The sequence below is a fragment of the Pongo abelii genome, chromosome 2, assembly GCF_028885655.2.
Source record: "Pongo abelii isolate AG06213 chromosome 2, NHGRI_mPonAbe1-v2.0_pri, whole genome shotgun sequence".
In the NCBI taxonomy this organism is placed as follows: domain Eukaryota; kingdom Metazoa; phylum Chordata; class Mammalia; order Primates; family Hominidae; genus Pongo; species Pongo abelii.
The window spans coordinates 150,950,235-150,975,253 of record NC_085928.1 but is presented as its reverse complement, the minus strand read 5'-3'; the positions used below and the strand labels follow the sequence as shown (position 1 = coordinate 150,975,253).

General features: G+C 41.4%; 1 pseudogene; it reads left to right on the top strand.

Moving 5' to 3' along the window:
- The first annotated feature begins 14,698 nt into the window (after positions 1 to 14,698).
- LOC100443831 (keratin, type I cytoskeletal 18-like) lies at positions 14,699 to 16,058 on the top strand (annotated as a pseudogene).
- The last annotated feature ends 8,961 nt before the right edge of the window (positions 16,059 to 25,019 follow it).

Genomic DNA, 25,019 nt, shown 5'->3' with positions numbered 1-25,019 from the left:
CCCGTGATCCCTAAATACTCCCGGGAATTGGGCTGCCCCAATGAATAGACCTGCACATCTCCTAACGCTCGCGGGAAATACAGGCCCTTCCCAATCAGGGAAACTCCCTGTGGGAAGAAAATAGAATGGAATTTGGCAGGTGGGTGGACCTCAAAAGTATTTTATTCAAAAGCAGGCAAGAGATGCATTTGAGGCTCTTCCAGTATTATCCAAATACTCCCCGCCAGCAAGCCAAATTCCTCCCACACAAATACTCTTTACTAGGACCACTTCTCTGCAAAACCTGGTTCAAGAAAAGGACCAGCCACCCCCAACTCCAGCGTGAGTGCAGCGCCTGAGACCCTCTCATAGAGAAATTCTGAAGCATTTACCATCACTTTTGTATTTCAGGAACAGAAAAAGCAAAGAAGGGCTCCCCCCCCGCCACCACCACTACTAAAAGTTGGCTTTGTTAAAAAGTTGACTGACCCTAGGAAATGTGTAAATCTTTGACTAATTGTTAGCTTTATTTCAAGGGAACTCTTTACAGTGAGTAAACTGCATGAATAATACCCTGGTATGTGATGAGGAAGACAATTTCCTGGTGTTGAGGTTGTTAACTACGCTGCCCTAAGAAGGAAGAAACTGTGACTTAATCCGGCAGGGTAGTTCTTTTCCAGGGCAACAACAGGAATAAGCCAGTTAGTCAACAAATATTTTTTGAGGGTCAGACATAGTGATAGCCTCAGACCTCAGAGACTACACAAAGGTCAAGATGAAGAGAGCTCCAGCTCATTCTGGAGGGAGACACAGAAAAGGCCAGAGGCACTGGGAGATAAGAAATAGAACGGGGAAACCTGAAAACTGAAGACAAACGCACCGCCTGTGCAAAGGCTGGACAGCCCCAGAGAATGGTCAGAGTTTAACATGGACCTGGCCAGCGAAGCTTCCAGTTCTGCCTGTGTTGCAGGTGACTCCTATTCCCCCATGTGATCTTTACACTTGTTGGATAAAGTGAACCACCTCCTCTTATATGAATGTTTTGCTGTCATTTCAAACATAAGTCCAAAACTTAATTTCCTGTCTTCCTTTCCAAATCTGAGTTCACACCTTATACTGTTATTCAGGCCAGAAACTTTGACTTTTTCTTATCCCTTGTCCCAATGCTGTTTTCAGTTGCCACATCCTTCCGACTCTGCTGAAATCTCTTCCTTCCTTTCCATTCTCTGTCATTGCCCTTGTTAAAATTTTTCTCATTTAAAGAGTATCAACGTGTTACAGGGGTTTTTTTCCCCTTATTTTTAAAGGCATCCCTTTTTAGAATCAGACACAGAGCCTGTTTCTACCCCTTTTACATTTGGGCAAGTTACTCAACCTTCCTAAACCTGTTTCTTCTCTTTCTTTCTCTCTCTTTCTTTCTTTCTCTCTTTCTTTCTTTCTCTCTTTCTTTCTTTCTCTCTTTCTTTCTTTCCTTCCTTCCTTCTTTCTTTCTTTCTTTTTTTTCTTTTTGAGACCGTCTTGCTCTGTTGCCTAGGCTGGAGTGCAGTGGCACGATCTCAGCTCACTGCAGCCTCAACTTCCTGGGCTCAAGCGATCCTCCCATGTCAGCCTCCTAAGTAGCCGGGACTACAGGTGTGTGCCACCATGTCCAGTTAATTTTTGTATTTTTGGTAGAGGTCGGGTTTCGCCATGTTGCCCAGGCTGGTCTTGAACTCCTGGGCTCAAGTGATCCGTCCGCGTCAGCCTCCCAAACTGCTGGGTGTAAGCCACTGCTCCCGGTTGAACCTGTTTCTTTAACAGTAAAGTGGAAATGCTAAACTTTCTTCTTTGAAGCGTTGTTATCAAGATTAAATAATTATTGGGAGCAGGATGTGAAGTGTCTAGTGGAATGCTGAGCACGTAGTAGGATTACCTCAGTAACTGACCTCATGCTTTTGACTGGAACTCTGGTAATAAGTCCCCCATCCCTCTCATTCCTCCTACATACCACTTAAATTAACTTTCCTAACAAAAAAAAATATGGAGCTTATCAGTTGCCTGCTCAAGAGGACATCAGTGGCTTCATTTATCCCTTCAGCCAGCTAGCAAGAGCACACTACAGGTAATGAACAATGCTAGAAATGACTAAGGTTCAAATTCTTCAGCCAAGTGTTGGAACTGGATCCAGCCTACCTGACTCCTCTGATCTCCAGCCACACTGAGCCCCTTTTCTCACCAGTCTGATTTTGGTCTTCCTCCTGCTTGGCCAAGCGATGCCCCATCCATCTATTTCTTTCTCCAATAAACAGAGAAATTATTTGAACCTTTGGACAAATGTATCCATGGATAAAGTATCAATGTACAAATGGACAAATGTATCCAATGGACAAATGTATCCAATGGACAAATGTATCCAATGGACAAAGTATCAATATGTTTGTCCATTAGTGTCAAAATCTTCTAACTTCCCTTCTTTTTCACCAGCTTAACCCCAAGTGCATAACCCTGTTACTAAATGGTCACTAAAGGTATGAAAACAATTTTACATAAAGGGACACTCCACTTTTTTTGTTCTTCCAGACAGTCTTCCTTTTGCAGATTTCAGACTTATACGGTTTCACTAAAATCACCAAACTCCATTGCTTTTTCATCCGAAGTCACTTCTAATTATTCTGTTTTTACTGATACTTGCCTACTTTGAAGAGATCTTGGGTAATGTCAATGTTTCCTTAATATAAAATATTTGGAAAATAAAGTTTTCTTTCTTTCTTTCTTTTTTTTTTTTAAGATGGAGTCTTGCTCTGTCGCCTAGGCTGGAGTGCAGTGGCGCGATCTCGGCTCACTGCAAGCTCCGCCTCCCGAGTTCACGCCATTCTCCTGCCTCAGCCTCCCTAGTAGCTGGGACTACAGGCACCCACCACCGCGCCCGGCTAATTTTTTTTGTATTTTTAGTAGAAACGTGGTTTCACTGTGGTCTCGATCTCCTGACCTAGTGATCCACCAGCCTCGGCCTCCCAAAGTGCTGGGATTACAGGCGTGAGCCACCTCGCCCAGCCGAAAATAAAGTTGTCTAAAGACTAACAAGACATACAGTATAATTACAAGAAGGCTGTTACATCTCATTCCCCTTATTGCCCTTGCATTATGTTTTAAATTCATCTAGAGTTCCTCTCTTTTCTTCATAATGTTTAGTAACTGGAACAATATTGCATCATCACAAACTTGAACTTCACTTCCTTCCTCAAATTATTAATGAATGTGTTTAAAGGCCATCACTCCTATCCCTACCACTCTTCGTTCTGATGAGCAACCATTCACTACTATGTCTTTTCCTATTTCTTCACCAGTTTTAAACTCATTCAGTCATTTCAACCCATACATTGACTTGCTTTATGGCAGATGATGTAGGAAAACTACATTGTCTCTTAATAAGAAGACTATAACCTGCAGCTAGAAACTAATTCCATAACTTGTCTGTTACGGCATATTTTTGAATCAGCACCCACCAACCTATAACACGGCATTGTAAGGGGTTGTCTCCTGGCCTTGAGTTACTTATTACATTTTTTTCTGGTGAGTAGGGGGAAAAGAAATGCGCTTTCTTTTTAGTATTTAAATGTAGATCATTTTCATAGGGCTGGACACTTATGAGACAGAACTGTTTCTGCTGGACTGGTGGGAAAGCAAGTTCCTTTGATCATTGATGACTTGGTTTCCCCATTTGCCCCATCAGAGTACTGTTTGATATTAAGCGTTATGCACTCAGTTACATTATTAAAAAAAATCTCTAAATCCAACTGGCATTTTTAAAAATAAAATTGGAGTGGTAGAAGGTGAGGGGAGACCTTAAATGTTCAGAAAACTTACTTTCAACATTTCATTTGAAGACCAAATAAGGCCATTGACAAGACTGTGTGGACAAAAATGTGGACAAATTTTTACCTTAAAACCTCCAACTCCTTCGGTACAAATATTTTCAAGGCCAGATGTGATGGCTCATGCCTGTAATCCAACAGTCGGTTGTAATACCAACTTTGACAGGAGGATCACCTGAGGCTAGGAGTTTAGGACCAGCCTGGGAAACACCGTGGGACTCTGTCTCTACAAATATAAATCAATAAATTAGCTGGGCATGGTGGCAAGTGCCCCGCCTGTACTCCTAGCTAATCAGGAGGCTGAGGTGGGAGGATTGTTTGAGCTCAGGAATTTGAGGCTGCAGTGAGCTATGATCATCCCAGTGCACTCCAGCGTGGGTGACAGAGAGAGACCCTGTCTCTAAAAAAAGAATTTTTTTCTTTTTCAAATTCTGTCACCTCTTGCAAGAGAACTTTAAAGGCCTGAATATCTGAGCACAATATAGCTGATGCCCTTAGGTCAGTGTGACTTCAGTTATTTCTCAATCCCCCTCCTTTTGAACTATTTTGCCATATCCATTCCATCTCCAGTGCATTCTTGTCATTTTAGTGATAAAACAAACAATGGGTGTAGGCTGGGCTTGGTGACTCATGCCTATAATCCCAGAACTTTCGGAGGCCGAGTTGGGTGGATCACTTGAGCCCAGGAGTTCAAGACCAGCCTGGGCAACATAGTGAGACCCCAAATCTATTAAAAAACAAAACAAAAAACAAAAACAACAAAAACCCCCAAAACTCAAAACCAACCAAACAAATAAAAACATACAAAACAATGAGTGTAAAAAGAAAACTGGAAATGTTGTGCAGCCATTCGCTTGTTTCATTTTCTACTTGTTTCATTCATAAACAGGACTTTATTGGGTTAGCTTCTTTGCAATTCTTTTGGCTTTTGCCTCATGGTCACAATATGGCTGCTGTACCTCCAAACATCTCAACATCCAGTGGCAGGAAGGTGTATTTTTTTTTTTCTAAAATGTCTTTTTCATTACTTTCAGTGGCATGATCATAGTTACTTTTGCACCAACCTAATATTAGGGAGGAACACTTTTCCAGGTAGCTTTCCTGTAAATCACCACCATGAGGTATCTTCTTAAGGCTCATTCACAATCACAAGGAATATATAATTTTCTTAGTCTAAGCAACATTGATACCCCTGGGTCTGGGGATGAACCCTCCTTCCCAAAGTACGTTGCTACTTGAGACCTGAAGCCTGAACCAAACCAACGTTTTCTTGTGACACAGAAAGGGGAGCAGTAAGACATGGAGTAGGCAGCCAACTCTGTTCACCATATCAACATACTTGTCTTCCAAAAATAGTGCCTAAGTTCAAATGAAAATATTTCAATACATTTAATGCCCAATCTTCACTTCCTGACTTTGTCTCACAGAACTGGCCTCTTTTTCCTTTAGGCCATTATGTACCCTGTATATATGAATACACATAATCATTGTAGTACTCGTAACACATTTACTATTCCTGTTTGTTTACCTGTCTGAAACAGTCTCAAAGACTGGACAGTATTTTGTCTTTGCCTCCCTAGCGCATAGAAAATATAGAAGAACACAGAAGGCACTTATTAAATGTTTGATAAATGAACGAATGAATGAATGAGCAAATAAATGAGATAATGTGTTCAGAGAAGCTGCTAACAAATGAGCCTAGAATTCTGAATTTAAAATCCACAAAGGAAATCAGAGCAGACCACAGAACCAGCTGGCTGGGCCTGGGCTTTGCAGAAAGCTTAGGTGCAGAGAAAAGGCAATGCTCAGGAGTCAGATGAGGAAGGAGAAAGGGAAAGAGTCAGGATCTGGGGTTTCCAGTCCTCACACTGGGCTGGGGCTGCATCTGTCACAAGCAGCTCATTTTTGTCAGAGATGGCCAACGAGAGCAGAAGCTCATCGATCGTAATCTGTGTTCTAAACGTGGGCTAGATACAAATGCCTTCAATTTTTTGTGGGTGGTTGTAGAAGCTGGGAAAACTGATTTCAAAGTTGCAAGGTGTTTTCATACTTGTTATTATGACCAGATATCCAGGCAGCATGTCAGTCTGTGGCTACAAATGAAATCCTGTTAACATAAATAATCCACAGTTCTCTATCTTGTCTCCACTTTCTACCTGCCCAAATAATTAAACCTCTTCCCAATTATTGATTTTCAGGAGTGCCCAGTGGGTTACATTGGCAGAGTAGGGTGTGGGGAACATGATGGTGTTGCTGGATTTGTTATATTCTTCCTCTCCTGCTCTGGCTTCCCCTGCCACTGTCACAAAAAGGGACCCTCACCACTTTATGATGCCTGCTATGAGAATATCAAGGCCCAAGCCAAGAGCGTTATCCTTCAGAACCCGCAGGGCTTCCACATTTTCAGCAAGGCTGGCAAGAAGGGTTACCTCCCCATTTCTAGGCCCAAAGCTGCACTGCTTGGGCTCAGAGTCTTTAGGAACAGCCCGGCCTGGTATCCTAGCCCTCACAGTTGAGGGTCCAAGGGAAGGAGAGAGGCCTGCATTGACCTGCCTAGGCAAGGGCTATTGGTTGCCCTCTCTTAGGCAACTGCCTCCTGCCTTTCATCTAAAAGAGGGCAAGATTGGGGGTGGAATGAGGGAGTGAACCCCTCAATCCTTATCACATATATAAAGAAAATATTTTAATAAATTGTATTTTATCTAGTTCTAAAGACATTGGTACTTATTTTATAAGCATATAACTGAATTTTGGAAAACTGACTTGGCTATACAGCCACAAATGAAAGCTGGTGGCCTATCAAATAATTGACTCGACATGGCCACCAGAATGTAAAACATCTAGTTTGTGTATTGTTGTTTGAAGCCATGTAAGGTGGGTCCTTAGGACTGAATTCTTGGGCTGTCTGTGCAGAGATAGAACTGGGAAGGGCTGTTGGATAGAGGGGCCAGGGAGATTGAAATAAAAATCCAGAGGCATTTATAGAGCATCTGTATGGAAGGCCAAATATACCACTGTACCCAGCACCCTTAACTCCAAATAATTCTTCTTAGTGAATGTCTTATCTGCAACGAGGCAAAACAAACGTATTAACACCTCAGCTAAAGTTTCTCAAGGGGCGTGATGGAATATAAGCTAGATTCTGAGGATTCTCTCTAGCCATGAGCAAAGCATAGAGAGTAACCTGATTACCCATAATAAGCATGTCTTACATGTCATAGCTATTTTATTTGCTGTGCTAGTTTTATTATATTTTCATATTTCATATTGAAAATACAAATATTTATAAAGATTTTCCAAAATTTTCTAGAGCCTCCTTTATTCAACTCTGTTTTTTCCACAGGATCTGGAATTCTTCAATGGGAAATCTTCTACCTTAAAGGGTTTTAGGGAACTGATTTATATGGTTTGGCTGAGATCATTATATGTATGTAGTGCTGATTAAGAATGAATATCACACACTTGAAAACGTGTTTCAAATGAAACAAAGCTGTCTTTTGTTTTGTCATTGGAAAGGGAAGCTGTAAGGAGACAACTGCCCTTCCTCCATTTCTCTATTTCAGGGTTTCCCAACTGTGGCACTATTGACATTTTGGCTAGGATGGGTAATTCTTTCTTATTGGGGAATGTCCTGTGCATTATAGGGCATTTAGCAGCACCCTAGACTCTATCCACTAGATGCCACCAGCATATTCCAGTTGTGACTATCAAAAATGTCTACAGATACTGCCAAATATCCTCTGGGAGACAAATCACCGCCCCATTGAGAATCTCTGCTGTATGTTAATACATCTCTTGTATTAACAGGGTCATTGTGTTTGTAAACCTGTCAAAGCTGAGGTCTGTGTTGTTCAGTGCCTGAGTGGGTAGAGTTCAAAGAAGCAAAGTCCTGATAGTAATTCCACTGTTAAAAAATGAGATACAATTATATAATCTAGAGCAGTTCTTCCTACCCTCCTCCTCCTCCTCCTCCTCCTCCTCCTCCTCCTCCTCCTCCTCCTCCTCCTCCTCCTCCTCCTCCTCCTCCTCCTCCTCCTCCTCCTCCTCCTCCTCCTCCTCCTCCTCCTCCTTCTTCTTCTCCTTTTTCAGATAGGGTTTCCCTACGTTGCCTAGGTGAGTCTCGAACTCCTGCTTATGGGATTCTCTTGCTTCAGCCTCCCAGGTAGCTGGGACCATAGGTATGTGTCACAGCACTAGGCTGGAGCAGTTCTTATCAAAATGTTTTTCATCTTATCTTCTCCAATATCCAACAAAACCAAGATCCCTCACCCTCTTTCCCCAGAGTAGCACACTCTCCCACCCACCCGTTCTCTCCTTCTATCTCTGACTGTCCTCCTGCTCCCACTTGATGCCTCTGAACACATCAATGGCCCCCACTCTCAGTTGCCTCTTGCAAGAAAAGCTTGGCTTTGATTCTTTTCTCCCTAGAATGTACCCATGTGGCTTATGTCATTTCTATTCCTCTCTTATTTTTTTAAATTTTGCATCGAAAGTCCCAAAGATCCGGTCTGGACCCTCCACACTCTTCTCTACAGTTGGGTGTGGGTGGATGGGAGGAACTGAGCAGCCCAAGCAGCACCAAATTTAGCAGTGGGGAGGAGGACAAGAAAAACTGGCAACACTAGTATGTGTGAAGGGTTGCAGATTTTTTTCATCCTACCCACAGATGTGCAAAGAAGATGTAGCATCTTCATTTCTCTAAAATTGTTCTTCTCTTCCTTATGAGTCTCCAATAACTGAATAGAGGGGAAAATATTCTGATGCACCAGTTTGTTTGTTTGTTTGTTTGTTTTGAGACAGGGTCTCACGCTGTCACCCAGGCTGGAGTGCAGTGGATGATCATAGCTCACTGCAACCTCGAATTCCTGGGCTCAAGGGATCCTCCTGTCTTGGCCTCCTGAGTAGCTGGGACTATAGGTATAAGCCATTTATTTTTATTTTTATTTTTTGTTGAGATGGGGATCTTGCTTTGTTGCCCAAGCAGGTCTCAAATTCCTGGGCTTAAGCAATCCTTCTGCCTTGACCTCCCAAAGTACTGGAATTACAGGTGTCAGCGACCTAAATAGACATTATATAAATGGTCCATCCATTTAAGTAAATAATGCTCAGTCTCTTAGATATCTGCGTTCTTTTTTTCTATTTTTTTTGAGATGGTGTCTGAGTTTTTGATGGAATTGTGGCTAAATGATCCCATAGAGACAGAGAAGAGGTGGGGTCCTTATATCGATGCAGTATCTTTTGCATCTCTGCAGATTTCTGTTGTGAGTGGGTGGTCTGGATACTTTCTGGATACTTCTTTTGAGGGTGAGATGGGCTCAATCCTGGGAGTTGTGTGAGGGCCTGCTATTGAGGCTGTATCTATAGTACCTGTGATTTGGTTCCTCCTGGCTTGGCAGTGCCTGCTCGTTTTCCCTGATGACTCAGGCTCCACTCTGGCTGCCTCTCAGACCCTACATCCTCCATCTGGCTCTTCACTAGAATACCTCTCCCCAGCCTCGCTGCTGATTCACCTTTCCCTTGTGATGGCCGGTGCCTGGAAGCCTGGTGGCTACCACCTCAGCTGCTTTCCACGCCTCTTCCCTGGAGTATGTGGGAACTCCTTGGTCCAGTCTAGTCCATACTGGTCTTGGGGGAAGCTCAGGAAATTATGTTTTACCCCTTTCCCTGCAAGCTATGCTGTGCTATTGAGTTAAACTTTGATATAGCCACTTCTGGGGTGGTGTCAGTCAACCGATAAGGTGAACTCCTCCCAGGGTCCCAAAGATGCAGTAGTCCGAAGCCCTCAGCCTTTCCCCTATCTGCTTAACAAACCTCCTCACTTTGGGCAGGATCAGGAAAAGGAAGATTAGATGTGGCCTCCCTTACCTCTCTCTTCTTTTTTTCCTAGGTAGTCCCCTGGGATGAATAGCGGGGAAGGGGTTTCCTCTTTTTCTTCTTGTCTTTCCTTGTGTAAAACTCCAAGACTGGCCAGGCACAGTGGCTCACGCCTGTAATCCCAGCACTTTGGGAGGCTGAGGCAGGCAGATCACCTAGGTCAGGAGTGTGAGACAAGCCTGGCCAACATGGTGAAAACCCATCTCTACTAAAAATACAAAAATTAGCTGGGCGTGGTAGCATGCACCTGTAATCTCAGCTACTCAGGAGGTTGAGGTAGGAGAATCGCTTGAAACCAGGAGGCGGAGATTGCAGTGAGCCAAGATTGTGCCATTACACTCCAGCCTGGGCAACAAGAGTGAAATGCCATCTCAAAAAAACAAAACAAACAAACAAAAACAACCTCCAAGATGGAATCTAGAATGTCTTTTCTCTCCCTTATAAAGCCTAGCTTTTAGGCTACTACCTGGCCAAAAAGCCCCCAAATCCTATTTAGAAGCTGATAATTAACTTTTTCTGTTTTCTCCTTCTTCTTCTTTTTTTTTTTTTTTTTTGCATTCCCACTGTAACAATCCTAAACCTCCCTGAGGCAACTGGAAACCTCTAAAGATTGGGGGAAAGGTAAGTACAAGAAAATGTAAAAGAAGGCAGTGAGTTGAGGGACTTCAAAATGATATTATCACCATTATATACATTGATAATTTTTCCTACGCACATCATGTTCTAACGTGGTTGTTCCATAGAGACTTGCAAGGCTGAGACCACAGCCCTGTGGGTAGACCACATCTGTCCAGCCAATGGTTGGAAGAAGATGTAGGTCCTCAGACAGGAAACCAGAACTCTGAGGGCAATCTTAGCAGACAGGAGAAGGCATTCTTGGCCATCTCAAGGTTTCTTGGCCTGGCCTCACAGGAGCCTCAGGACAGTCCTCCCACATGTGGGCCAATTTTCTCTCTCAAATGGAGTCAGGCCAGTGTCTTTAAAGGGAGACTTCTTTGTAGGGCTCTGCTTCCCTGAATCTACAATTCAAAAGATTAGCAAAATAAAATATTTTTAGTAAGAGGACTAACATAGGAGTATCACTTTTTATTTTGCCAAGCACGGATGTTTAAAACAAAGCATTATTTTTATTGTAAATGTTTCTTTTAAAAAGAGTAAAAGCATTATTTGTATTGTCAGTGTTTCGTTTAATACCCGAAAAGTTGATGATTTTATTTTAAGGGAGGCGTCATTTATTGACAAGCAAGAAAGCCACTTCAGATGTCTGGATGGCGTGGAGCAAAGGCATGGGACAGAGCCAGAGAAGGGAGATAAACAAGGTCATTCCAAGGCTAGTAGGTATAATTCTTTGCCCACAGGATTTGCACGGGGGCCTATGGGAGGTGGGACCGAAAGGACGCTGGAGCATGTCCTGGAGATCCTTGAGTAACAGGGCGAGGACTAGAATGTCAGCTTTGAGAAAGTCAGAGCTTCTGTCTGTTTCATGAAGAGGGAATTGGCTAAGAGGAAACCATATTTGGGAAATTTAAGTTGTAGGTTATATGCAGCTTCTGGTGGAATTACTGCATTTTGTGGCAGAGAAGCGGGAGGAAGGAAAGCCATTCAGGAGAGAAAGCATGGACCCTATCCCAGACTTTGGCTGAAGTGTAACATCTAGTGCGACATGAATGGCGCACTTTTTCTACGTCTGTTAGTTATGGTGTCTGTTGGTTGCCATGGGGGACCAGGTGATTTTTAAGAGAGCCACAGACACTCTTTAAAATCCAATAGATATGCACAAGGTAGATTTGAACATTTAAGACAATTTCTGTCTCTTCTGTACAGAACTTAGTCCACATTTGTACAGGCCTTCCACCTTGGTGCCTGTATCATAATATGGCTTGCCTTTTTCCTTTGGGTCACTTACCACAATTCGGATTATTTCATTAACATAAGCATCTCATTAATATCTGTTTCCTCCACTAAACCATGAGGTTCATAAGAACAGGGCTCATTATTTTACTCACGATTGTATCTCTAGCACCAAGTATGTGTCTGACTTATAAAAAAGGCACTCGTTAGGCCGGGCACGGTGGCTCACGCGTGTAATCCCAGCACTTAGGGAGGCCAAGGTGGGCGGATCATGAGGTCAGGAGATCGAGACCATCCTGGCTAACACGGTGAAGCCCCGTCTCTACTAAAAATACAAAAAATTAGCCGGTGTGGTGGCGGGCTACTCGGGAGGCTGAGGCAGGAGAATGGCGTGAACGCGGGAGGCGGAGCTTGCAGTGAGTCAAGATTGCGCCACTGCACTCCAGCCTGGGCAACAGAGTGAGACTCCGTCTCAAAAAAAAAAAAAAAAAAAAAAAAAAGGCACTCAATAAACGAATCAACACATGAATGTACCTCTAGGAAGAGTAATTGGAATCTCTTCATCAAGTACACTTTACTGAGTGTCTGTGTGAGGTGTATTTGTTTGTTTGTTTTTAACAAAATGAGCTTCTTAAAGGCCACAATCAAACACAAATAAATAATGGATCCTACAGTTGCTGTTACGTGAAGTGGTCTTGGTAGTTCCTGGCAGCTGAGGCATGGCGCTAATGTAGTGCCCCCTGTTGGATAAAACAGAAAATTCGGCTTTTTGCACAATCACATTTTCCCTTTGCAAAGAAACATGTAGTCCCATCTGAATTTTGTGGCATCTCCTCTGGCATTAACAAATTTTTATATTTGGCTTCATTTCCTCAGCTAAGCTTACTGTTTTCTCACTCTTTCTCTATTAAATAGTAGCTTTGTTTCACCCCATTTTCCACATTTCAGATAAAGAAATCTTATGTAGTAAATCGTAGTAAAATTTCTGATTCACAAAAGTAGTCAGGGAATTGAAGTATCGCATTAATAAATTACCTTATGCGACATGCATGGATCACTTGAAGACACAGATATCTGTGGTAGAAATACACTCTATAGTGATGGTATAGCAACACATTCATTAAGATTATTGAGAAGAAATACTCATACCAAAACCTATGGCATACAGCAAAGCAGTATTAAGAGAGAAGTTTATAACAATAAATGCTTACATTAAAAAAGTATAAAGATTTCAAATAACCAACCTAATGATGCATCTCAAGGAACTAGAAAATCAAGAAGAAGCCAACCCCAAAATTAGTAGGAGAAAAGAAATAACAAGGATAAGAGCAGAAATAAATATAATTGAGACCAAAAAAATACAAAAGAAAAAAGGCATTTTTTTGAAAAGATAAACAAAATTGCCAAACCATTAGGCAGACTAAACAAGAAAAATAGAGAAAAGACCCAAACAAATAAAATCAGAAATGAAAAAAGGAGACATTACAACTGCTACTACAGAAGTCCAAAAGATTGTTAGAGACTATTGTGAAAAACTATACACCAAAAAATGAGAAACGTAATGGAAATGCATAAATTCCTAGACATGTACAAACTACCAAGATTGAACCAAGAAGAAACAGAAAACCTGAATAGACCAATTGTGAGTAACATGATTGAATCAGTATTAAAAGTCTCCCATCAAAGAAAAGTCCAGGAGTTGATGATTTCACTGCTGAATTCTACCAAATATTTAAAGAAGAACTATACCTTTTTAAAAAAACTTTTCCAGAAAGTTGAGGAGGAGAGAATTCTTCCAAATGCATCTTTGAGGCCAGCTCATCCTGATACCAAAACCAGACAAGAACACAACAATATAAGAAAACTATAGGACAATGTCCCTAAAGAACATAGATGCAAAAATCCTCAACACAATACTAGTAAACTGAGTCCAACAGCACATTAAAAAGATCATTCATCATGATCCAGTGGGATTTATTCCAGGGATGCAAGGATAGTTTAGCATATGCGAATCTATAAATGTGATATATTATGTCAAAAGAATGAAGTACAAAAAAAATTTCAATAGATGCAGAGAAAGCATTTTATAAAATTCAACATCCCTTCATGATAAAAAAAAACCCTCCAAAAATTATGTATAGAGAAAATGTACCTCAATACAATAAAGGCCACATATGACAAACTCACAGCTAATATACTGAATGGGGAAAAACTGAAAATTTCTTCTCTAAGAACTAGAACAAGACAAGAATGCCTACTTTTACCATTCAACATAGTACTGGAATTCCTAGCCAGAGCAAATAAGTAAAAGAAAGAAATAAAGGGCATTCAAATTAGAAAGGAGGAAGTCACACTGTCACTATTTGCAGATGACATGATTTTATGTATAGAAAACCCTAAAAGTTCCACCAAAACAAAACAAAACAAAAAACTCTTAGAACTGATATGCAAATTCAGAAAAGTGGCAGGATAAAAAATTAACATACAAAAATCAGTATCATTTCTATACACCACTAACAGACTAGTGGAAAAAGAAATCAAGAAATCAGTCTCATTTACAACAGCTATAAAAAAATGTAGGAGTAAATTTAACCAAGTTGATGAAAGATCTCTATAAGGTAAACTATAAAACATGAATGAAAGAAATTGAAGAGGTCACAGAGAAAATGGAAACACATCCCTGTTCATGGACTGGAAGAATTTATATTATGAAAATGACCATACCCCCAAAAATGATCTACAGATTCAGTGCAATCTCTATCAAAATACCAAAGACATTCTTCACAGAAGTAGAAAAAATGACCCTAAAATTCATATGAAACCACAGAAGTCCAGTAAGAACGTTAGCTTAAATTTTTTTTTTAAAAACAAAAGAAACCACAGAAGGCCTCAAATAGCCAAAGCAGTCCCGAGTAAAAAACAACAAAACTAGAGGCATCGCATTACCTGACTTCAAAATATACTGCAAAACTATAGTAAACAAAACAGCATGGTACTGGTATAAAACCAGACACATAGACCAATGGAACACAGTAGAGAACCCAGAAATAAATCCATGTATTTACAGCCAATTAATTTTTGACAAAAGTACCAAGAACATCCAATGGAGAAATGACAGTCTCTTCAGTAAATGGTGCTGGGAAAACTGGGTATTCATAGACAGAAAGATGAAAACCCTATCTTGGTCATCAGCAAAGCCTGAGTCCTGTCCTCTCGCTCTCCTCCCTGGACAGCATGAGCTTCACCACTCGCTCCACCTTCTCCACCAACTACTGGTCCCTGGGGTCTGTCCAGGCACCCAGCTACAGCACCTGGCCGGTCAGCAGCATGGCCAGTGTCTATGCAGGCGTGGAGGGCTCTGGTTCCTTGATCTCTGTGTCCCACTCCATCAGCTTCCAGGGTGGCTTGGGGTCCAGAGGCCTGGCTGCGGGGATGGCCGGGGGTCTGGTAAGAATGGGAGGCATCCAAAACGAAAAGGAGACCGTGCAAAGCCTGAATAACCACCTGGCCTCCTACCTGAAGACAGAGAACCAGAAGCTGGAGAGCAAAATCCGGGAGCACCTGGAGAAGAAGGGACCCCAGGTCAGAGACTGGGGCCATTACTTCAAGACCATCGGGGACCCGAGGGCTCAGATCTTCGCAAATACTGTGGACAATGCTCACATGGTTCTGCAGATCAACAATGTCTGTCTTGCTGCTGATGACTTTCGAGTTAAGTATGAGACAGAGCTGGCCATGTGCCAGTCTGTGGAGAGCAACATCCATGAGCTCCCCAAGGTCACTGATGACACCAATGTTACTCAGCTGCAGCTGTAGACAGAGACTGAGGCTCTCAAGAAGGAGCTGCTCTTTATGAAGAAGAACCACAAAGAGGAAGTAAAAGGCCTACAAGCCCAGGTGGCCAGCTGTGGGCTGACCATGGAGGTAGATGCCCCCAAATCTCAGGTCCTCGCCAAGATCATGGCAGACATCTGGGCCCAATATGACGAGATGGCTCAGAAGAACCGAGAGAAGCTAGACAAGTACTGGTCTCAGCAGACTGAGGAGGGTACCACAGTAGTCACCATGCAGATTAGAGCTGCTGAAATGATGCTCAGGGAGCTGAGACATAGAGTACAGTCCTTGAAGATCAACCTGGACTCGATGAGAAATCTGAAGCCCAGCTTGGAGAACAGCCTGAAGGAGGTGGAGGCCCGCTATGCCCTGCAGATGGAGCAGCTCAATGGGATCCTGCTGTATCTGGAGTCAGAGCTGGCACAGACCCGGGCAGAGGGGCAGTGCTAGGCCCAGGAGTATGAGGCCCTGCTGAACATCAAGGCCAAGCTGGAGGCTGAGAGCACCACCCACTGCCGCCTGCTGGAAGACGGCGAGGACTTCAATCTTGGTGATGCCCTGGACAGCAGCAACTCCATGCAAACCATCCAAAGGACCACCACCTGCCGGATAGTGGTTGGCAAAGTGGTGTCTGAGACCAATGGCACCAAAGTTCTGAGACATTAAGACAGCAGAAGCAGGGTACCCTTTGGGGAGCAGGAGGCCAATAAAAAGTTCAGCGGTCAAAAAAAAAAAAAAAAAAAAGAAAGAAAAAAGAAACCCTTCTTTCTCACCATATACAAAAAACAAATAAAAATGAATTAAAAACTTAAATGTAAGACTTGAAACTACTAGAGGAAAGCATTGGGAAAGTGCTTTATGACATGGGTCTGGGCAAATTTTTTTGGGTTAAAACCTCAAAAGCATAGACAACTAAAGCAAAAATAGGCAAATAAGATTGCATAAAGCTAAAAAGCTTCTGCACAGCAAACGAAACAATCAACAAAGTGAAGAGACAATCTATGGATTGGGAAAAAATATTTGCAAACTATCCGTTCAACAAGGGATTAATAACCAGAATATATAGGGAACTCAACTCAACAGCAAAAAACAAAACAAAACAAAAAAACAAAAAAAACCAAGTAATACAATTTAAAAATGGGCAAATGAACTGAAGAGACATTTCTCAAAAGCAGACATACAAATGGCCAACAGGCATATAAAAAATGCTCAACATTACTAATTATCAGGAAAATGCAAATCAAAACCACAGTGAGATCTCATCTCATCCCAGTTAGAATGGCTATTATGAAAAACACGAAAAATAACAGATGCTGGTGAGGATGTGGAGAAAGGGGAACACTCATACACTGCAGATGGAAATATAAATCAGTACAGTCACTATGGAAAACAGTGTGGAGGTTCCTCAAAACACTGAGATCTAAAAATAGATCTACGATACGATCTAGCAATCCCACTGCTAGGTATGCATGCAAAAGAAAGGAAATCAGTATATTGAAGAGATACCTGCATACCTATGTTTATTGCAGCATTCTTCACAATTAGCTAAGATATGAGATCAATCTAAGTGTCCATCAATGGATGTATGGATAAAGAAAATATGGTACATATACACAATGAAATACAACTCAGTCATAAAAAAGAATGAAATCCTGTCACTTGCAGCAGCATGGATGAAATGAGAGATTGCTATGTTAAGTGAAATAACTAGGTTAGAAAAGTGAAAAAAGACAAATACTGCATTCTGTCACTCACGTGTGGGATCTTAAAAAGTTGATCTCATGGAGGCAGAGAGTAGAATGATGGTTGCCAGAGGCTGGGAAGGTCAGAGGATGAATAGAGGTTGGTTAATGGGTACAAAAATACAGTTAGATAGAAGGAATATATTCTAGTGTTTGACGGCACAGGAGGATGACTAAGTTAACAATAATTTATCATATATTTCACAATAACTAGAAGAGAAAATTTGAAATGTTCCCAACACAAATAAATGATAAATGTTTGAGGTAATGGGTGTTCTATTCACCATGATTTGATCATTACACATTGTATGCATGTATCAAAATATCACATGTACTCCATAAATATATACAATTATTATGTATCAATTTAAAAGTTACTACTCACTAGAAGAAAGCTATCTTAAAGTTCTTATGGAGCCTAAATAAAAGCCCAAATATCCAAAACAATCCTAAGCAAAAAGAACAAATCTGGAGGCATTACATTGCCTGATGTCAAATTATACTACAAGGCTATAGTAACTAAAACAGCATGGTACTGGTACAAAAATAGACACATTGATCAATGGTTCAGAATAGAGGACCCAGAAATAAAGTCACATACCTACAACCAACTGATTTTTGACAAAGTTGACAAAAATAAACAACAGGGAAAGGACACCCTTATTCAATAAATGGTTCTGGGAAAATTGGCTAGCCACCTGCAGAAGAAGGAAACTGGACCTCTTTCTCTCATCACATACAAAAACTAATTCAAGATGGATTAAAGACATAAATGTAAAGCCTGAAGCTATTAAAATCCTAGAAGAAAATCTAGGAAAAACACTTCTGAATATCAGCCTAGGTAAATAATTTATGACAAAGACCTCAAAAGCAAATGCAATAAAAATGAAAACAGACAGATAGGATTTAATTAAGCTAAAATACTTCTGAAATAATCAACAGAATAAACAGACAACCTATAGAATGGTAGAAAATATTTGAAAATTATTCCTTCACCAAAGGACTAATATCCAGAAGCTACAAGGAACTCAAACAATTGAACAAGAAAAAAACAAATAACTCCATTAAAAACTGGGCAAAGGACATGAACAGACATTTCTTAAAAGAAGAAATATAAGCAGCCAACAAACACATGAAAAAATGCTCAACATCACTCAATCATTAACGAAATGCAAATTAAAAACCACACTGAGATACCCTCTTACATCATTCAGAATACTATTAAAAAGTCAAAAACAACAAATGGTGTGGATGTGAAAAAAGAGAACTCTTGTACCCTGATGGTAGAAATGTAGATTGGTTCAACCTTTATGGAAAAATCTCAAGGAACTAAAAATAGAGCGATCACACTAAGGGAATCTACCCCAAACATAAGAAATAATACAAAAAAAAAAAACCACCCACACTTGTGTGTTTATTGCAGCACTATTATTTATCATAGCAAAGTCAAGGAACCAACGTAGTATCCATCAGTGGTTGATTGGATACAGAAAATGTGATATGCAGCCATAAAAAAAAGAAATAATTTCCTTTCATACAGCAGCATGAATGGAGCTGGAGGCCATTATCCCAAGTGAAGCAGAAAATCAAATATTGCCTGTTCTCACTTATAAGTGGGAGCTAAACAATGGATACACATGGACATAAAGATGGAAATAACAGACACTGGGGATTCCAAAAAGGGGAAGGGAGGAAGGGGGTGATTGTTGAAAGGTTACCTATTGGAGACAATGTTCAATTTAGGGTGACTAGTACACTAGAGGCCCAAACCCCACCATTATGCAATATGCCCATGTTACAAACATGCACATGTACCCTATGAATCAAAAAATTTTTAAATTAATTTAATTAAAAAAGAAAACATCATGAACTCCTAACCACTAAGTAAGAAATTAACTCTTTTATGTTAGTTTACAGTTCAATGTAAATGTAAATGGAATTTTTAATGGAAAAAAGTTACTACTTATAACCTACTTTTAAATAAAAGCTTTGTTGAGGTATAATTCACCTACCATAAAATTCACCCATTATACTTTAAAATATAATTAAATGTTTTTAATATATTTTTTTAAAACTTTTTTTTTTGAGACGGAGTTTCACTCTTGTTGCCCAAGCTGGAGTGCAGTGGTGCAACCTCAGCTCACTGCAACCTCCACCTCCCAAGTTCAAGCGATTCTCCTGTCTCAGCCTCCCAAGTAGCTGGGATTACAGGCACCTGCCACCAAGCCCAGCTAATTTTTTGTATTTTTAGTAGAGATGGGGTTTCATCATGTTGGCCAGCTGGTCTCGAACTCCTGACCTCAGGTGATCCACCCACCTCGGCCTCCTAAAATGCTGGAATTACAGGCGTGAGCCACCGCACCTGACCTTAACTATTTTTTAGTACGTTCACAGAGTTGTACAACCATCATCACAATCAATTTTATAATATTTTCCTCACCCCCAAAGAAACTCCATACCCATTAGGAGTCACTTTCCATTTCCCTCCAACTCATTCTCCCTCCCATTCCATCCCCACCCTATCCCTAAGCAACTGATAATCAACTTTCTGTCTCTGTAGATTTGCCTATTCTTATGGCCAAATGTATTTCATTGTGAGGATACGGCACATTTTATCTACCCTTTCATCAGTTGATGGATATTTGGGTTGTTTACACTTTTTGGTTATTATGAAGGATGCTTGTCTTCAAGTGTGTGTATAGACATAGACTTTCATTTGTTTTCAGTGAATTTCACTTCAGCCAGGAGTGAAATTGCTGGGTCATGTGGTAACTCTGTTTAATCTTTCGAGGAACTGCCAAACTGTTTCTAAGGCAGCTGCACCATTTTACATTTCCACCAGCAATGCAAGGGGGTTCCAATTTCTCTACATTTTCCCTCATACTTGTTTTTATCTTTTTTTTTTTTTATTACAGCCACTATAGTTGGTGTGAGGTATCATTGTGAGAACAGTGGTTACCCCCATGCTGTTCTCATGATAGTAATCATGAGAACAATCAAAATCATTGTGGTTTTGATTTGCAGTTCCCTAATGGCTAATGATGTTGGACATCTTGTGCTTATTATGTTGAGCATCATGTGTTTATTAGCCATTTGTATATCTGAAAAAATATACAAATGTGCATGTTTGCTACATGAATATATTGTATAATGGTGGGTGGGTTTCTACTGTACTCATCACCCCAAATTGAAAATTTGGACAAAAATGTCTATTTAGATTCCTTGCCCATTTATAGATAGGGTTGTCTTTTTGAGTTGTAATAGTACTTTACATATTTTAAATATGTCTTTTATCAGATACATGATTTTCAAATGTTTTCTACCATTCTGTGGGTTGTCTTCATTTTCTTGATAGTGCTCTTTGAAGCATAAAGTTTTAAATTTTGGTGATGTCCAGTTCACCTATTTTTTGTTGCTTGTGCTTTTGCTGCCATATTTAATATATAATTCACCTTTATAAGTTATCCTGATATGCAAATTTTATTCATTATGTGATAGAAATTAATATGTTACTTACATTCATATGAAATAATTTAAATATTTTGGGTTTATGTGTACATTCTTAATTACTAGAAATCCAGAAAACAAGGTGTGACCTACATGCAGCCCTATTGAAGAGGAAAGGCATTTTCTTTTTCTTTTTTTTTAATTTTGAGATGGAGTCTCGCTCTGTCGCCCAGGCTGGAGTGCAGTGGTGCGATCTCGGCTCACTGCAAGCTCTGCCTCCCGGGTTTATGCCATTCTCCTGCCTCAGCCTCTCGAGTAGCTGGGACTACAGGCGCCCACCACCACACCCAGCTAATTTTTTTGTGCTTTTAGTAGAGACGGGGTTTCACCGTGTTAGCCAGGATGGTCTCGATCTCCTGACCTTGTGATCCACCTGCCTCGGCCTCCCAAAGTGCTGGGATTACAGGCTTGAGCCACCGCGCCCGGCCGAGGAAAGGCATTTTCTATCTGAGACAATTGCTTTAAAAGTTAGAGGAGGGTGAGGTTGGACTGAGGGGATGGGTTTTATCCGTGTGACTCACAACATAGTTATAATAACAAGAACACTAAATGTGGGAAACATTTCATAAGCGTCTGTGATATGAAAAAAATTTTCACCTGGGAAAGGGCTAAGCCCAGGAAGAACCATAAAGAGGTTTCCCAGGATCGGGGGTGGGGAGAATTCAGTTTTACTCAGAGGGAACATAAAAGGGATTTTGTGAATTCTTTAAACCTAGATTCATGGAAATTTGTTTTTCTTAGGACTGAACACTAGATGTCTCAGTTACATTGAGTCTGCAATGAGAAATGCAGACATTTACAAAACAGATTGACAAAGAAATGTAAGCTGTGCTATCTTGTCTATGATGTAGCTTTTTATTTGGGGTATTAGACTTTAATTTCAATTACGCTTCCTCTGAAACCAGGGAATAGATACTTATTACCTTTAAAGTCCCTAACTAAAAACTCATTGAAATGTCAGAAATGTCCTGTAATTTCCTGGATGAAGAAATAGAAAGATATTCAGAGAGTTGTTAAACGCTGTAGGTGCAAGTGGCATTACAAATCAGGTTAGAATCCAGAAATTACCAGTTCTCTATATTGTCCTCTAGAAAGCAGCCATTTCCATTAATTTATAAGAAAAATTTTGTTAATATAAAAATAGAAAGTGCACCAGATGAAACAGATGTATTTAACAGAAGAGTGGTGTGAAGAGAAAAGCATTGGAACCCCAGACATGGTTTTTAATCCTGAAATCATTGTTTTTATGCCCCATGATGCCAGGCAAGTCCCTTCCATTTGGGTCTTGTTTTCCTCAGCCTCCATGGGGAGTTCAGCATTCTCCTCCTGGAGGAAGAGCTCAAGAATCAATGGAATTCTTATGGTGATATGGTTTGGCTCTGTGTCCCCACCCAAATCTCATCTTGAATTGTAGTTCCCATAATCCTCACATGTTGTGGGAGGGACCTGATGGGAGGTAATTGAATCATGGGGGCGGTTACCCCCATGCTGTTCTCATGATAGTAAGTTCTCACGAGATCTGATGGTTTTATAAGGGGCTGTTCCTCTGCTTTGCTCTGCACTTCTCCCTCCTGCTGCCATGTGAAGAAGGACATGTTTGCTTCCCCTTTCGCCATGATTGTAAGTTTTCTAAGGCCTTCCCAGCCCTGTGGAACTGTGAGTCAATTCAAACTCTTTCCTTTATAAATTACCCAATCTCGGGCAGTTCTTTATAGCAGCATGAGAACACACAAGTATATATGGCTACCACACAACTTGCCGTTTTTTGGTAAAGAGAAGTAAAATAAGTGCATATCTATCAAACTATAAAATATGCCACTGAAATGATCTCGGGCGCCTCTTGTGGTACACGTACCCTGGTCTTAGGGGTCTTAGGGGAAATGGCTCCTTCTACTGCAGCCAATGCAGAGTCACGGAAAAAGGATGGAAGTAGAAGCAGAACAAGGAAGAAGGTGGAAAAGAGGCCGGGAGAGCATGTGACAGCAATGATGACCCGAAACACACCTGTTTTTTACCAAGTTGGTCCCATGAGCTCCTCCCAACCATGAGAGGGAGGGGAAAGACTGGCACGCTGTGGAACCAGAGTAAGCCCTGGGGGTGGGTTAATCACTACAGGTATAACTCACTCTGGCCCTGCCCACTTCACCACACTCAGACTCAGACCCTGATCTCTCTCTCTCTCTCTCTGTCCTGGCATTCAGGGATAGCCTTGGTCTTGCCTCTATAACTACAGAGAAAGGATGGAAATAAAAGACCAATTGTTAGTATATGAACCTCTTAGGTGACATTTTTGGTACTTCCTGGGAAATCGCCCTTTCCCCTCACCTCTGGTCCTTCCAGGGTCATTGCCCACCCCCGCACTCCTCCTCACAGTGCAATTTATCCAGGCTCACGTGGGTGTGCTCTCAAGGTGGAGCTAGCAAGGGAAGTTGAAAGTTAGTTGATTCTGTTCCCAGACTGCAGAGTTTCATTGAGAAGGAACAAACGATGACTGTTCTGCAAGGCCACACAATGAACTGCTTTCTCCTAAAGTCATGCCCTTTAGCCAGGAAGAGGCCAAGCACACTTATCAAGTGTCTGCATTTGCTGCGAATCTGTGGTAAACAGAGCAAGAAGGCCCACTTTGTCACTGAGGGCCTTCAGAAACTAATTATTTATTTATTTAGTTAGTTAGTTGATTATTTTGGAGACGGAGTCTTACTCTATTGCCCAGGCTGGAGTGAAGTGGCATGATCCCAGCTCATTGCAACCTCTGCCTCCTGGGTTCCAGTGATTTTCCTGCCTCAGCCTCCCAAGTAGCTGGGATTACAGGCGCCCACCACCACGCCCGGCTAATTTTGTATTTTTAGTAGAGACGGGGTTTCACCATGTTAGCCAGGCTGGTCTCAGACTCCCAACCTCAGGTGATCCGCCCATCTTGGCCTCCCAAAGTGCTGGGATTACAGGTGTGAGCCACCATGCCTGACCCCAGAAGCCAGTTTTTTACACAGAGCCCTTGGTTGCCTGGTCAAGGCCTATGATCCAATTTTACTATGGCGATTGGTTATTTAAAGTTAAAAGGTAATTTATTTAGTTGGGTTTTGATTGGCCTGGATAATTGCCAAGGACTGCCACTGCGGCCATGTTTGTTGAACATATTTGTTGTTTACCCGTAACTCATGTCTTCTCTGTCCATGCTCATGGAGCCTCGATTCTGTACAGCTATTCAGTAACCATGCCACCACTGTCAATGGAGAACCCTCATAGGAGCCATCCCTTTCCTCTTTGCTAGGGATTGGGCTATTGTGAAGTGCTGAGGGTCTATAAGGAAGGGAGAGGGTCCTGTCATGCTGCACTTTCTTCTTTCTTTTGGACTCGTTTAAGGGCCGGATGCTTCGACTGGCTTTGGCCATCTTCCAGCCATGAGGGTAGATATTACAAACAGAGTTGACAGGTGTGAATAAAGGCCTGAGTCTTTGTTGACACAGCTGGGCTTTGGAATTGCTTCCTTTGGGGCACCTTGTTAAGGTGGTTTTTCTGTGGATTGCAGACTACAGCTTCCTAACTGATACAGATACTTCTTTCCAGCTGACCTAACATAATCAGCCACAAAACAAAACCTTCAGCAAATAGTTGATATCAACACTGTGGTTTTGTTATGGCTTCAGGCAAGATGCTGAACTCCGGAGGATTTCTGATTTCTTTTCATTGTGTCATTACACTACAGAGGAACTGGAAATTGATTTGAACAATCAGCATCAGGCTGGATGGCCAGGGAATCCCCTTTTCTGTCACGACCACAGTCCTTTAACCTCAGAACCTGCTTCCTTTTTTGTTTAGTTCTTTTTCTCTCCCTCAAGGATTTGGAACAGAAATCCATCCATCCATCCATTCATCCATCCATCCATCCATCCATATCTATTAAACCACCTCCATGTGAGCATTTACCAGTGGGGGTGATGGGATCTCTGTGTGCACTGTGATGACTGGCATTGCTGTGGGACCATGGACTGTGGGCTCTTTGGTTCACACCCTTCTCCTCCCAAAGCTAGGCTCTTTTGGAGGTAGCATCAGAGGCAGTTCTGGATAACTCAGCATAACAAAGATTTACCCAGTGCCAATTATGCCAGGGCTACTGCATTAGGTGTGGGGTAAAAGACATACTGCAATCATGATATAGGAGCTATTGCATCAAAACATGCAGAATGAATTTTGCTGGCTTAGAAGAAAGTTTCTAAGAGGAGACTTAAGAAATGCTGTCTCAGTAACATTCACTTGACAAATGAGGACACAGATCCATAGAGCTTGTCACTCGTTTTACATATGTTAAAATTCATTAAGCTGCATGCAAGATTTGCATGCTGTACTGTGGGCATGTCTTACTTTAACAAAAAAACCC